General features: G+C 43.8%; 1 protein-coding gene across 1 annotated transcript in view; it reads left to right on the top strand.

Annotated features, from left to right (window-relative positions):
* FHOD3 (formin homology 2 domain containing 3) overlaps positions 1-16,397 on the top strand; it is a 469,133-nt gene that overhangs the window by 130,450 nt on the left and 322,286 nt on the right.

The raw sequence follows: 16,397 nt of genomic DNA on the forward strand, positions 1-16,397 counted from the left end.
GAAAGGTCCTCTGCTGCTACTTGTCTCTACCTTCAAACCCACTATTCAAGGAATCACCTGATTAGGTCAGGCCCACCCAGGATAATCTCCCCTTTGATGGACTCAAACTGATTTGGGACTTTAATTCCACGTACAAAACCTCTTTCTCTTTTCCTCACAGTGTGACCTAATCGTGGGAGTGATCTTCTGTCCTATTCACTGGTCTCACTTAGAGTCAAGGGGAGGGGATTATAGAATTTGTATAGCAAGGAAGGGAATCTAGGGAACCATCCTAAAATTCTATCTACCACACTTCTCTAAACATTTGCCATTTAAACCTCAAAGAATTGCACCAGGGTAGTAACAGTTTTTCCTTACAGAGCCTACATGCTTTGCCTGCTCAAGTTCACTCATTAGTACTTTATTAGGAATGTCACCCACATCTCTATAAAGGAATGAGCTTCAGTACTACTTTTAGCTTAAGTGAAGAAGTTAACAATTTTTTTTTTTCAGTTTTAAAGCGTGTTGGGATTTTATTGAACATAAAGTATTCTGGGCAGGTGATCAGGACAAGGCTACTCAAAGTGTCATCTGTAGATTACTGCTGATTTGTGAACTGTTGGCTACCATGTCAAGAGAGATAAGTATAGAACCTGAGAGTAAGCATTTCGAAACAGTCCTATCTGAAAAAGACCTATCTCTTCTTACTGCACTTTGCTTAATTGTGCTTCACAGATAATGCATTTTTTCACAAATTGAAGGTTTGTGACAATCCAGCAGAGAGCAAGTCTATTGGTGCGGTTTTTCCAACAGCATTTGTTGGAATGCTTCATGTCTTCTGTGTCACATTTTGTAATTGTTGCAGCATTTCAAACTGTTTCATAATTAGTTACAGTGATCTGTGATTGACTCACTGAAAGCTTAGAAGATGGTTAGCATTTTTTAAGCAACAGTTTTTTAGTTTCTTTTTTTTTTTTTAACATGATGCTATGGTACACTTAATAGACGAGTGTAATGTAAACATAGCTTTTATATGCACTGGGAAGCCAAAAAATTCATTTGATTCACTTTGTGATATTCACTTTATGGATGGGTTTAGAATGGAACCTGCAGTCTCTCCAGGGTATGCCTATAGAATAATTTAATACTGTTACACTATCCTGGCAAGGAATCCGTAGCCAAATCCTGTGCGCCAGAGTATAGAACAGATTGGGTATTGTAGAGTTACATATCCCATAAGCTGTGCATTAGTCATGTGTTTTACAACTAGGCTTCAAGGTATTTTATTCTTAACCAACTTGATTGAGGCATATCTTACATTCAGAAAAATGCACCCGTTTAAGTGACAGTTGGATACGTTTGACAAACGTATACCTCCACGTAACAACCACTGCCACGATCTATGTTCCTAAATGTTTCTTGTACCCCTCCTCAAAGAACAGAGGTTTTGAATTTTGATGGGGTCCAATGTAGTAGCTTTCTCTCTCTGTATCCTACTTAAGAAATGTTTACCTGTGCTGCTCTTCTGAAGACGCTTTCTCTGTTTTCTGGTGGAAGCTTCATATTTTTAGTTATGTGTCTTAGTCTGTGATCCAGCTGTGAGTTAGTTTTGATGGATGACGTCAGGTATGGACATGCAGGTGTTGAAGCACTGTTCGTTGAAAATCCTATCCTTGTCTACCGAATTAGACTGGCACTTTGGTTGAAAATTAACTGGCAGTGTAGGAGGTTCTAGGTGCAGATTCTGGATTCTGTTCCCCTGCTCTCTGTATGCTTGGGGCAATACCATACTGTCTTGTCATTTTATTTTATTTTATTTTATTTTATTTTTTATTTTTATTTAAAAAATTTTTTTTAATGTTTATTTATTTCTGAGACAGAGACAGAGCATGAGTGGGGGAGGGACAGAGAGAGAGGGGGACACAGAATCCGAAGCAGGCTCCAGGCTCTGAGCTGTCAGCACAGAGCCCGATGCGGGGCTCGAACTCACAGACTGCGAGATTATGACCTGAGCCGAAGCCTGACACTCAACCGACTGAGCCACCCAGGCGCCCCTGTCTTGTCATTTTATAGTATGTGTGGATGTTAAGTAGCCTAAGTCTTCAAATTCTTCAAAATTATTTCGGTTATTCTGTGCCCTTTGCATTTCCGTATGCATTGTAGACATCAGGTTGCTATTCAAACACATGGGATTTTGATTGGCATTGTAGTGAATCGATAGATCAGTTCGAGGAGAATTGACATCTTAATACTGGCCTTCCGTTGCCTTTATTGAGATAGGTATCTCCATTTATTTAGGCCATCTTCAGTTTCTCTCTCCAGTGCTTTATAGTTGTCAGGGTACAGGCTTCAACACAGGCTGTAAATGTATCCCTAAATATGTCATTTTTGGATGCTAGTATAAATTTAAATTTCCAATTTTTATTGCTTTATATAGAAATAAAATAGATACTTACATAGGGGTGCCTGGGTGGCTCAGTCTGTTGAGTGTCCAGCTCTTGGTTTCAGCTCAGGTCATGATCGCATGGTTGTGGGATCAAGCCCTATGTCGGGCTCTGTGCTGACAGCATGGAGCCTGCTTAGGATTCTGTCTCTCCCTCTGTCTCTGCCCCTCCCCTCCTCATGCATGCAGGCTCTCTCTCTTTCAAATAAATTGAAAAAATTGCTATTTGTATTTTGGCTTTGTATCCTGTAGTTTTGCTACATTCCTTTGTAGAAGCTTTTTAAAATCCCATAGGATATTTCAAATACATGATAATATCCCAAGTGAATAAAGATAGTATCTAAAGGGCACCTGGTGGCTCAGTGGGTTAAGCGTCCAACTTCAGCTCAGGTCATGATATCCTGGTTGGTGAGTTCAAGCCCCGCATCAGGCTCTGTGCTATCAGCACAGAGCCTGGAGCCTGCTTTGGATTCTTTGTCTCCCTTTCTCTTAGCCCCTCCCCTGCTCACACTCTGTCTCTGTCTCTCTCTGTCAAACATTAAAAATTTTTTTTAAAAACTTAAAGTAGTATCTTCTAGCTTAAATGTAACTAAATATTTTTCAGTAAATGTATATGAATTCTGACTTTAATGATGGCAAAGCACATGCCACTGGACTACTTTTGCAAAGATAAACCTCCTTATCTGAATGCACGGTTAGTTGTAAACAAAGTGGTGATGGTGGAAGCCATGTTGAGAGCAAAAGGTTTAATATTCGTTTTAATTGGCAGTAGGAACCTTCGTACATTTAATTTTATAGCCATAGTTAGCCAAATAAACAGCCTAAGCACAAAGTGTTACTTTGTGAGAAAGTACTGGCTGATGAAGAAATAAGAGCATCCATACTTCAAGCATGGGTGGATAAACCAAAGAAATAACATTGAAAAACAAAAAGAATTATTTGAAAGCATCCAGTTAAGCCAGTTGGCAGATGCAGGGGTTCAGTATTTCACATGTCAACATCGCTACTTTGTGGCTTCTCATTAAATAACTTTGATTTGCTAAAAATGAAAAGACAATATACAGTTGTTGAGACCAGCATCAAAAACGCTGGGGTGGAAATGTTGGCTGAATCTAGGGCAAAGTATTTACTCAAGTATCAATTGCCAGTGATGTATTCTGAAACTGGCTAGTGGTACAGAAAACAGCCCATAGAACAAAGAGGAGAGAAGTTTCCGTGACAGCTTGAAAAATATGCAGATTTGCTGATGTGGCAATTCTAGTAGATGTGTAATTTGAGCATGATGTAGAAAGGGAAGCATTCTCAGCTTTAACGCTGATGAGCACAACGAACTCGGAACCATATAAAACTGAACAATTACATGGTCAACAAGTATAGTTTGGAATTGGTTTTATGGAAGAGAATGTGTTCTGATAGAAGAAGAGAATATTCTAGAGCCGCCACGTGGGTTAAGGAGCTTGCAACACAGTGTAAATCATGGCGTCCTTAGTCCATTGAGAAACTAGTATGGAAAAATGTCATCTGAACTGTATGGTGTGCTTAGTGAGGGTGTAAGGATTGTAAATTGTATAAAAGCAAAGGTGTTAAAGATTATCCTTCCTTTTATGTGCTATTATGGATTCTAATCATTAAAAACTGTTACTGAATGCTGAGGTATGATGGTTATCTATGGAAAACTTCTGTGGAAAATGAACTGTGAAATAAGTTTCAGTGTTTCTTGAGGACCAGCAACTAGTTTGATCTCAATTCTTTAAAGAGAGGAGTTAGCCAGATTCCTTAGTTGTTTGATATCCTAGGTGTTAAAAGTTCCACGCAACAAAGCAATGCATCATGTTTTTGATGTTCATTTATTTTTGAGACAGAGAGAGAGACAGAGCATGAATGGGGGAGGGGCAGAGAGAGAGGGAGGCACAGAATCCGAAACAGGCTCCAGGCTCTGAGCCGTCAGCACAGAGCCCGACGCGGGGCTCGAACTCACGGACCGCGAGATCATGACCTGAGCTGAAGTCGGACACTTAACCGACTGAGCCACCCAGGCGCCCCGACATCATGTTTTTAAATGGCAGATAAGATCAAAGGACAAAAACAACTTTATAAGAACAGAGTCCGCAGATTGCTATGTTATATTCCGTGATTTAGCTACAGTTAGTAGTGAAGTAGGCAGTAATCTTGACATTGAACATCTAGGAAATATTACTGCTGTTCACCTTATGAGTTTCAACATTTTGAATGTGATTTTTTCTATCAAAGGAATTCATGCTTGGGAAATTTATGGATCTGGTATGTACTTACTTTATTGAACGATGCTTTAAATGGAACCATAACTGCACAGGATGGATTGGGGAACCGGCAACTGCTGAAGGAATAAAGATGGAGTTGGGAAATACAGCATCATTTGCTTTCATTGTGAATAAAAGCTAAAAACTAATGTTCTGACTTTGTCACAATTACGCTAAATTCTCTTTCCCTCCCATTTCCATCAACATGACTCTGTAAGACTGGTTGCTATGATGAGCATTACTAAACAAAACATAGAAACAATTTAGGTACATTGAATACATATTATCCCTTGAGAGTAATTTGGTTGATACCAGACTAAATTAACAAGTGAAAGCTCAGTTAGTTTTTCTCATTAAAGATTTTGAATACTGATACATGTAGTTTTTCTTCATTGTGTGTGTATTAGGTTCTAACGTGGGAATCTTGTCACATGTGACTTTTTGCACTACAACAAAGCTGTGAGAGTCCTGGTGACTTTGTACATTAATTGCCCATATGCTTTCTTTTAGATGCTTCTGTGTGTAATTCTCTTTGTGTTAGATTTTTTAGATTACTAATACAGAATTTTGTGCATTGAGTCTAGTGGTAAAACATTTGGTACTGTATGTCCTGTTTGATTTCCTTTACTGGTACTTTATTTTTGTTGTAATTGACCAAAGCATTGGTCAACAGTGGATTGGAAATGAATTTCATAAAAAACTGTTCCTTCAACATGGATAGTTAGAGAAGCACTTGAGTGAATGTTTTGTTTTTTCCTTAAGCGCACGTATTTTAGGTGGCAAGTCCCCTGGACTGCCTGCCATATCTCCCCTCTAAGAGGTGGTTCCCAGGGGCGCCTCGGGGCTTGTTACTAGAAGGTTCCATGATAGCAGGAGGCTGTGGGGAGCCTCCGTGAAGACTGGACAGTAGAAGGCATTATTCAGAAATACACGTCACTTCACGTATACCAAGCAGACCAGTATGGCAGGTGTTGTCCACAGTTGCTTTTGTTTGCCTCTGTTCTGAGGACAGACTAGCACCCCCGGCCATTTCCTCACGGACACCATCAGCAGGGAATGTGCTTGCAGGTCACCAGCTACTGCATACTTGCCAAACGCGGGGACCTTTTTTCTCGTTTCCTGCCTTCCTCTGAAGCACTGGGGGCAGTTTGCCATCTGTGATTTTTAAATTGTCCTCTCCCCCTGCTCTCCAGATAACAGGCTTCCCTGTTTTCTCCCTCTCTTTTCTGGCAGCTTCTGTGAGTCATCTTTTGGTTGCTTGGGGTTACATTCCCCCTCAGCCCTTTCCTCAGGTCTGTGACTGTTCTCCTCCACCTGTGGCTTCTCAGTAGCCTTTGTAACCAGACCCAAGTTCCTCCTCTCTGGCCTGCGCCTCTGTCCACAGATGTCACGTCTAGCAGCCCCCCAGACTCAGCCTATCCATTAACTGCACAGTTCAGTCCCCCTCTTGTTGGCAAGAGCTGCCGGTGGCCCCCCGCCTGGCCAGCTTCCTTCCCTGCCCACTCGCTCAGTCTTGGAGACCCACATGTGGCGTTGCTGCCTGGAAGCCCTCCAGCCTTGCTCTCTGCTTCCAGTTCACAGCCTGACTTGGCTTTGGCCCTCACTCTGTGACAGACGCAGCTCCCTATTTCTGTCCCCTGCTGCTCTCCTCTAGCTCCCCCTCCACTCGTACACCTGAGCTTTCACTTAAAAAACCAGTTCTGATCATGAATTAATCTCTCCGTGGCCTTGGGGTGAGGCCCAGACCCTCCACATCCTGGCCTGAGCATGTCTGGTGTCACCTCAGGTGACTGTGTCCAGATCGAACTCCCACGTCATGCCCATCATAGTCAGATGCTGATAGAGGCTGTTGAGGGTCCGTGTTTTCTGCAACAAAACAAAGTGAATCTACCATGTCACGGAACTTTGGGCAAAAGAGGATGGGAAAGTTTGTAGCCAGCAGAGGCCGCTGAATGGAAAGAACACATGGCACCTTAGTGACTGATGGAAGCTGTAAGGGGGCCCTCGTGGTTTTTATTAAGAGTGCTGTTTGACTGCAGCTAATGTGTGGTTTTTCTGAAGACTTTAATGCAGATCCATCCTGAACCTTGGACCCTCTGGCTGCTTTCTCAAAAGTTTGTCAGCCATGGACTTCCTCTCTGGGGTTGCATAAGGGTAGCTGTATCACCCCCCTCCCTTGGCTTTCTCTTCCTGAGGACCTTGTTAGGTGTCTTGTCAGATCTTTGGATCTGCCCCCTAGAGGTATTTTTTTTATTATCAAAATTTTTTAAAAAATGTTTATTCTTGAGGTCGGGGGGAGGGGAAGGGCAGAGAGGAAGATAGAAGATCCCAAGCGGGCTCCGTGCTGTCAGCACAGAGTCTGATGTGGGGCTTGAACCCACATCATGACCTGAGCCGAAGTCAGACGCTCAACTGACTGAGCCACCCAAGTGCCCCAGCCCCTGGGTTTAGCAGAGAAGTCAATGAATGCTTGAAGAATAAACAGATTGATATTCCTGCACTTTAAGGGGTGCCTGAGTGGCTCAGTTGGTTAAGTATCCTACTTTCGCTCAGGTCATGATCTCATGGTTCATGAGTTCAAGCCCCACATCGGGCTCTGTGCTGACAGCTCAGAACCTGGAGCCTGCTTCGGATTCTGTGTCTCTGTCTTTCTCTGCCCTTCCCCTGCTCACGTTCTGTCTCTCTCTCACAAAAAACATTCCTGCACTTAAGAGTGAACCATTGCTTCTTAGATCTTAGTGTGTATGTGATGTTTCCAGAGATCTTGTCAACATGTAGGTGATGCTTCAGTAGGTCCAGTGGCACAAACGTTCTGTGCTCCCAGCTGATGGTGCTGGCTCTGGTCCAGGCTCCATGCTTTGAGTAGCTATGGGTTGGGGACATTCAGGTTCGGCCAGCCACTTGTTGTGAGGACTGGCTGAGCTGTTACCTTCTGTGGTAGGAGCTCCAGGAAGTTGTTCCGCATTCACCTGGGGGGAGCCTTTGCTTCCTGATGGGGGGCTGGGTTACCCACCTGATCTCTAAACTCCCTTCCTTGTCTGAGTAGCCCATGAGTAGCTGCACGTGGGATGGGAAGGGCCTGAGGTACTGTCGCAGTCGGGTGCTGGGACCAGCTGCCTGAGTCTGCCTCTGGAAAACAAGGATTCCACCAGCCAAGCTCCAAAGCTCTCCTGGTGCTCCTACTCTGCCACCAGGACCTTGAGGCTTGCCATTTGCTGCTAGGCCCCAGGGGTGTAGATTACCTTGGGCAGGGGGCAGGGGAGGCTGAGGTTGAGTTCTGAAATTTTTGTTAATGAACCTAAGCACCTTTATGGTAGGAAAAACACCCCAATTCATAAACTCTTTGAATATCTTCCCACATATCAACATAGTTTACATACTTGTCATTTTTAAGTGGCTCAGTAGTTCTGTTCCCTCAGGTTGCCTGGGTAAAGCCATGTGTGGTCATTCCCCTGAGGCTGACGCTTGGCTCACCTCCAGGTTTTTTTTCCTTGTATTTTCACTGATGGGGTTGTCTCTGCTGAGATTCTCCCAACCCCCATTACTGCCTTGGATAACCTTCAGAAATCAGGAGTTTATGTGATCCGGCCCGTCTGGTTAGATGTTCTTATAGCCCTGCTATGCTTTTGTTTTCTTTCATGGTATTTTTTGCAATTGTAGTTACATAATCATTTGCATGGTTACGTGTTCAAAGTCTGTCTCCCTCACCAGAGAACATCTCAGTTCCACAGGATGGCCTCTCTACCTTTGCCATTGTGATGTTCTTGGCGCCTAGAATGCTGCCTGACATGTGGGGGCTCCATAAAGCAGGTTATGTGAAGAAGTGTGTGCTCCGTGGCTGGACTGCACGTGTGGTCAGGTGCTGCTTGCCTCACCCCCCGTGCCCGCCCCCCCCCCCCCCCCCCCGGGCTCTTCTTGGCTGCCAGTAGGCATTAGGTGCCTGTATGGGCCAGATGTCATGTCGGACGCTGGTGCAGAAGGGTTTGCATGGACCTGCCTTCAGGTAGATCAGTTCCAGCTGGGAGACTTCATTGTTTCAAGGGCCAGAAAAAGTGAAAGCACAGGGATCTTTGGGAACACGGAGGGAGAGGACCAGATTGAGACTTGGGGTCCAAAGGAAGTCTACTTAGAGACCAGGAGGCCTGAATTGGGGTGTGGAAGACTCAACGCATTTCCTGATAGTCCAATTGTGGACAAGGTGTGATCACTGCTTTGGTAGGCAGAGCCCTTGCTGGCAGGATTCCTCTTAGTGTTGTGTTTTCTAGTGGGCTGCTTTATTTTGATTGCTAAAGTCATTATAGGGACAGTACATTGGGAAACCACATGTCACAGTGGAAACGTCACTCAAACAGTTGGCTGCGCAGTTGCCTTCATGAACCTTAATCACAGACCGCGTGGTCCAGCACCAGCTCTCCGTCACATTTTGGATGTAGTGCCTGCCCTGGGGAACAAAATGTACCTTCTCAGATTGGGGGACCCTTTGAATTTGTTTGGTGGAGTTAGCAGGGACCTTGGTAAAGTTACTGACACACTGGTTGATGGAAAAAAGTGTCCCCCTTCCCCTGCCCCCACTGTCAAAATTAGAAAGGCTAAGCCAAGTTAAGCTAAGTTAGGATTTTTTACTTCATGAAAGTCCGTGAATAAAGCTGAGGAATAGAATAAAAAATGACTGATTACAGACTGTTTCCTCTATGAGTCATCGTGTGAGAGAGCGTCATTATTTTTCACAATTTAGAAATGACATTGCCAGTGACTGGAATACTCAGCCACATTCCATGTGTTCTTGGATCGCCCCCTCCCTGCTCCCAGTCCCCCACATCCCCCTTCCTGTTTGCTCTGTTTCATGTAATGTGTTTGCAAGATAGTGGTTGAAGCATTCTTCTAAGTATATGGCATTCTTTGAGCTGAAAATAGTCTGTGGAGGCTAACAGTTGTTCTGTTCTTTTTTTTTTCTTCTTACAAGGTATATTCATGATAATATTTATCATACCCAGGAATGTATTTCCATATTTAGCTCAAAAGCGGTGGATTTTATTCCTCATTTCTTTCTAAATGGATTTTCCCTCCTAGATTTTTTATTGGATGATTTTGTTACATTGGCATTTGGACTTCTTACACTGATAAGCTTCTTTTTCAGTCTGTTTCTCTGTCTTACCTTATGTGGTAAGATAGAGAAATACAGGCAAATTCCCCCCAAATGAGGATTTGTTGGGGAAGTTTTGTTGAAAGGTATTTTTATATTGTAACCCTTTCATTTTGAAACAATTGGGACCTTCCCCCCACATTACAAGACTACTACATAAACTTTCTGTGTGCCCTTCACCCAGCTTCCCCAAACGTTGACATCTTACAGACCGTAGTACAAACATCCAAACCAGGCAATTAATATTGTGACAATACTACCAACTATTCTTCACACTTCATTCAAATTTTGTCAATTGTTCCACTATCTTTTTTCAGTCCCAGGGCCCAACTGAGCCTTCATTCCAGTGTCCCGTATCTCATTTCAGCTGTCACCTCTCCCTAGTCTCTTCGGCTTTGTGATCACTTCTTACTGTTTTTCTTTTGTGACCTTGACACATTTCAAGAGTACTGGCCAGCAATGTTGTAGAATGACTCTCAAAATGGATTCGTTGGATGTTCCCTCATGATTGAATTGCAGTTTTGTGTTTTTGACAGAAATATGGCAGAAATATTGTGTCCTTCTCAGTTCATCAGATGAGGGAGGCACATGATTGGGTAAGTTTCACTGTTGCAGATGGTAACTCTGGTCATGTGGGGTAGGTGCTATCTGCAAGCTTTTCTCCCTTGTAATTAATATCTTGTCAGGAAGTGCTTTGAGATGATGCAAATATTCTGCTTCTCATCATACTTTCAAATCCGTTGATAATTTTTGCCTGTGACAGTCATTACTGTGATGTTTGCCTAATAGTAATTTTCCATTTCTGTCATTTTATATGCACTTACGAATCGAAATTCTGTAAGGAGCATCTTTCTCTATTTACTTAGTAATATCAGTATGAGCTTAGGGATATCTGTTTTGTTCTATGGGTTCTAACCCATTAGTATCATTTATTGTCTGGTCTCTCCGGATTTGACCATTGGGAGATCGTTCTCCCACAGGTTGACTCCTGTGTCCTTTAGATACTCTGTTATTATATTTTCTTGGACTTAAAAATTTTTCCCATCTCAAGATGCTTTATCCTCCTCTTGTGCTTGCCGTGTTCAGTCCTGGAAGCTGTTGTTTGTCCAAGGGGCTCTGTTTGCTTCAGTGGTGAATGGTGTTTAAAGAACAAGATCTTAAGAAGCTAGGTGTGCTCATTGATACTGGAGTGTCATTGGTTTTATACCTTTTCAGAGCACAGAGCTAGAATACGTGTGTGTGTGTGTGTGTGCGTGTGTGTGTGTGTGTGTGTGTGTGTGTGTGTGTAAATTCACATACTTCCCTGTCTCGATGTTTCAAAATCTTTGAGTTTGTAATGATAGGACTTATTCTAATCTACCCACACAGGGCTACTTATAGTCTTTCCCCTTTGTCTTATATGTAACTCCTTTCTCCATCAAAAAGAAACCTGGATCTTATTAGCCACAATATATTTACCTATTTTCTCAGTCTTAGAAAACAGAATAAAGTGGAATAGTTTCTGAATCACTAACCCATGTACTTTTGGGGAAAAAGCTAAATAGAATATAACAATTACTGTACAATCCTTTTATCGTTAGCCTGACAATGTCCCGTCAAGATACTGTTCTCCAAAGTTACTTATCTCCTACCCTCTCCTTCAGTGTGGTTAAATGATTCATTTGTAGTACCTTTAAGTTTGGTGGTTACTTTTTGTACACCACCTCAGGTGCTTCTCACTTCTTGGTTGATTTTAATTATTAATTTTTTGGAGTATGTGAGAAACTAGGCACAGTTATAAAAAATGAAACCATTCAAAAGAGACACTCAGCAGGATTACTCCCCCTTAATCCATTGTGTTGCCATCTGCCCCCCCTTCCTGCCACATTGTTCCCAGCCATACCCTGTAGGTAACCAATCTCTTTAGTTTTTCATCTGTTATTCTGTACTTCCTGTTGTGCAAATGAACAGATTCATGGTATTTTCTTACCTCCCCTTTCTCACATGAAAGGTTGCAATACTGTGGATACTCTTTTGCAGTTTGCTTTTTTTTCTTTACTTCAGAGAATGCTATAGAAATCACTTCTGATCAGTTCATTGAGATCTTTCCCAGTCTTGTTTGCAGCAGCCTCGTATTCCATTGTGTGGATGTGCCACAGTTTATGCAATTCTTAGGCGAGGCATTTAGATTGTTTTCAGTACATTGCAATTACTGCACCGGGTAAGCCTCCTGCATGTGTATTTTAATGTTGTGGGAGGCATATTGTTGGGGTGGATTCTTAGGCGTAAAAGATACAGTGCCTCTACTGTTTTGATGTGGTAGGATGATTTAAGTAGGCAGGCCTAGCAGACTGACATGGTGGGCTGTGAGGACATTGAGTGGTTGCAGAGATGTGATGGAGAGCGTGAGTGGTTCTCCTGGAGGACCTGTTGTCCTTTCTCTCCTCCTGTCTTCTAGGGCAAGAGTACAGTGTAGTGGACAGAGAATGGAGGCCAGCTCAGGATTAAGTTAGTCATCCTTTCCAGGCCACCTCAGGGTCATATGGGCTGCTGTTCATGATGGTTCATGAAGTGGTCTCTTCAGGAAAGAGCATGGACTGAGCATGGGAAGTGGGTTAAAAGCTTCTGAGTTTGAGTCCTTCCCTGAGTTTTAGTGGTATGACTCCTAAGCAGGCATTTCCCACCTGAAAAATGGGGGAAATAAATCCTAAAGTATGGAAAATACATTTCATGTGTCCAGTAGGGTTGATAGGGTTGATCTGAGGAGTAAACAAATCATAAATGGAGTTGTACACACTGAAGTGTATGGTCCTTCTCCACTCTCAAATGCCATTCAATTTATTTGAGATCAGAAGACAGAGTCTAGATCATTCTGCTGACCATGAGGCTGTGTTTAAAATGCCTACAAAAATAAGTTTTCTTTCACTTCAATATTTGACAGCCTGTCTAAGGGTATGATCACAAAGGTTGGGGCCTCTGCCTTCCCTTGGGTTTCGTCTTTCCCTCTGAGGATGCCTTGTTGGTGAGTTCCAGGAATTGGGGCATTTCCAGGCAGTGACCACTGAGGCTTTTTATCTTGTTAGCCACCACGATTGCGATTACGGTCTCCCAGATCTTAACATAAGTCAGATTGAAACCGAAGTTGCAGATTTCTTCTAAATCAATTAATGAAACCTTCTTGACCCTATTCCAGGGTTTTCCGATGTTTTTGTTGTGTTCGAAACACAAAAGCCTTCCTCCAGGCTTGTCCGGTGAACTGATGACCTGGCCTTTATACTGGGTTAGGCTTTGATGGCAGGAACGTGTTGCTGGACAGCAGATGTTAAAGGGTTTAGAATTGCTGAAGAATTGACTGTGGCTCATCCTGCTTGCAGACATACGACTGACCCATGCAGGGTGAGAGAACTGTTGGAAAACCAGACCTCAAAATGTGATGCTGTCACCCAAAGCCACCACTTGGGGATCCAGAACACTGGGAAGCTGGTTTCCCTGCAGTCTAGAAGGGCCCCGGGGGTTATCAGAATGATGGATCATCGGCAGTGACAGTCTGACGTCACCAGCAACATGAGAAGCCAGCAGCAGAGTCAGGCTGTCTTTTAACAGCTTTAAATCTCCGTATTGATTTCTCCTTCTCAGCAGCATGAGCCTCTGTGGGCATTTTTCTTTTCCAACGTGCTGGCTCATCGGCCCTGGAGACTGTTCCCCGGGGAGGTCATGGGATAATTTCTCACTGGCAAGTTTTACCTCACTTAAATCCACACGTCCCAAATTGAACCCTTTTTGAATGGAAAGGCTTTGTAAGTCCGTCAGGATCCGAAAGTACATGGAACCGAGGGGGGCACCCCAGTTGGGGAGGTTATGAAATGACCTCCTGTGGAGGTGGGTCCTGAAGGAGAGCTGCCCATTCGCCCTGGTCGGCATTCTCGTTACCCCCTTCCCCATGTCCTGACTGAGCCCTTAGTCTATGTACATGGGTGCTCTCCAAGTGGTTCTAGGTATCTGCCTCCCTCTGGGAGGATAGAGTTCCTACAAGGTGAATGTCGTCTTCATCTACTTATCTTGTGCGTGCACGGCCTTCGGTCTTTGACAATGAAGCCTCCCTTGCCGGAGGGGTGGATCGGTCTCCCCCCTGCATGTGCTGCGATCGCCCAAAAGGCCTTTCCATGCACCTGTGGCAGCGCCTTCTCTTTTGGACTTGAGCTTGACTTCTATCAGAGATGAGTGCCTTTACGGTGCGGAGTTTGGAGGAAGTCGTGTGTCCTTAGGGCAGCACTGCTCAAACTGGAGCCTCTGTGATGGACAGGTCTGCGCCTTAACTGCCTGCTTCTACCGAAATGTTGAAATCTTTGCTTGTTTGTTTCTTTCTTGGCTTTATTTTACAAACTCATTTGGACTATGCCTTCTACTTTCTAAGGATCACTGATTCATAGAAATGTAATACTTGAGAATCCCAGATGTTTGAGTAGGAATGAGGCTCAGGATGGGGGGCCATTAAGCCCGCGGGCTAATGCAGTGCCATTGTGGGTCCCTGGGGCATGAGCACGTGTTGGAAGGGGTCAGACCAGAGCATCTCTCAGGATGCCATTATCCACATACCTTCGTGCTTGGTCTGGGAGCCTGGTGTTTGGTTTGGCCTCGGCGTGTGACAAGTGTCTAGGCATCATCAGCTTGACCAGGCTCCATTTGACAGGTGTGTTTTTTCCATATGAGCTGGTCTGTTCCACAAAGGTAAGCAAGGCCGGTGTGGACTTCACACTTGCCTTTACCTTCAGTGTGGTTATTAAAAGGGTTGATGAAGGTGGGGAGGAGGACAGGTATTTCCAGCCTCAGGCGGTTTTCCACAATGTGGCAAAAGCTAACCAGTGTCCCCAGATGGCTATTGCAGCATTATTTATCATGAAAGTCTGAAAGCAACCTTACTGTTTAGTTGCAACAGGATATGTTTATTGAAACTCTCAAACTAATGGAATATCACGTAGTCACTAACATGATTCTTAGTGCAGCAACCTGGAAAAGGTTTTTAAGGTACATAAAAGCCTTTTTAGAACTTAATTTAGAAACACATAAAGTTGATATCTGAACAAGAAACTGGTTTCTTTGGCTGCCTCTGAGAAGGGGAATCAGATAGCTGGGGAGACGGGGTGGGGGTGAGAGATTGACTGTGTAGGCTTTTGTAACTTTTGACTTTTATAGCATGTGAAAGCATTTCCTTTTCAAAAGTAAAAAATATGTCACAACTAAAAGGAAATACAGCAAAAGGTTAGTCCTTGTGTTAGACGATGCCATGAAGCATGCTTTCATTAAACCGCAAGCTCCTTAAGATAATAAAGAATTATTACTACTGTTTTGAAATAGCGAGCATGAGTATATACATGGCAGGAAGAATTTTCCTGAACTTGCTCAAATGTCCAAAGTAGACAGAGTCCACTCTATGTCTTTGGTGTTGGTGCATGGAGGATGGGGGAGGAGCTGTCTCACAGATAATCCAAAACCAGGGAGGTCTGTGACAATAATCTGGAAGTTTGGATTGAATTTTTTGTTGCAGAACCATACACATTATAGCAATGCAGCCCTATTCCGCAGACCCTTGCCAACACCCCTTGTCAACATGCCTCTGCCTGGGCTACTGAGGCCTGGAGGTGGATGGTGATGGACTGCACCTTTTCCATTGCTGGGACTGGGCTGACCTAGTTTCCCAAACATTTTGTGCACGAGATTCTCTGCTTCCACCTGCATAAGAGAGTGCTTTCTTTTGACAGCCTTGAACAGGCCCAGGATGGGGGTGGGGTGGGACGTCTGAGCACTGTTCCTCCTTCCACTTCTGGCTGGGCCCAGTGAAGCTACAGGCATGGTGTGTGGGATGACTCAGGATGGGGTGTCTGCCAAGGTGCAGAAAGAAAGCTCATATGCTATCTGTGGCTGTCCCCTGGGGGCTACCCTTAGTTGGTCTTGCAGTTGGGAAATTTGTCCTCGGTGCTTTCCTTGCTGTGCCTCTTGACACCCCCCCCCCCCCCCCGAGGCCTTACCTCCTTGTACTCTCTGTGACCACACATTCAGCCTCTGTCCTCTTTCACTCGACCCAGAGGTCCCCATTCTCCCCTTTTCTACCTCCCCAGTCCCCCAAGTTGCCCCTCCAGGACAGACATTTATCAGTGCTGTGTTTTCTGGGAATGATGGGAAGAACTCCTTTAATCTGAGGCCTCATGAGGTTATTTGTGTTTAAAAGATGCTGGAAGAGTACAGGGTTTTAACAAAAGAATTAATCCCTAATGGGAAAATTTGGGGCTGCGTAGATTGCATGGACACTGAATTCCTTTCAGTGGCTCTCAAATCACTCCACCTTAGAAACTACCTACATGCCCTATTTGAAAGGTAGTTCTATCATGCACTTAACTGCTAGATACGTGGGAGGAAATGGTACATATATGTCTTAAGTTTTTATTATGTTAAGATCAAACATACAGGGAAGGCATAGAATATTGAGTAGATAGCCTGTGATAATTTTTCATACTATTCTTTATGTTCTTTACATGCCCACGTTACGTCTGTGTTGCGTATGGCCTTGTGATCCCGA

The sequence above is a fragment of the Panthera tigris genome, chromosome D3 (genome assembly GCF_018350195.1).
Source record: "Panthera tigris isolate Pti1 chromosome D3, P.tigris_Pti1_mat1.1, whole genome shotgun sequence".
Taxonomy (NCBI): Eukaryota; Metazoa; Chordata; class Mammalia; order Carnivora; family Felidae; genus Panthera; species Panthera tigris.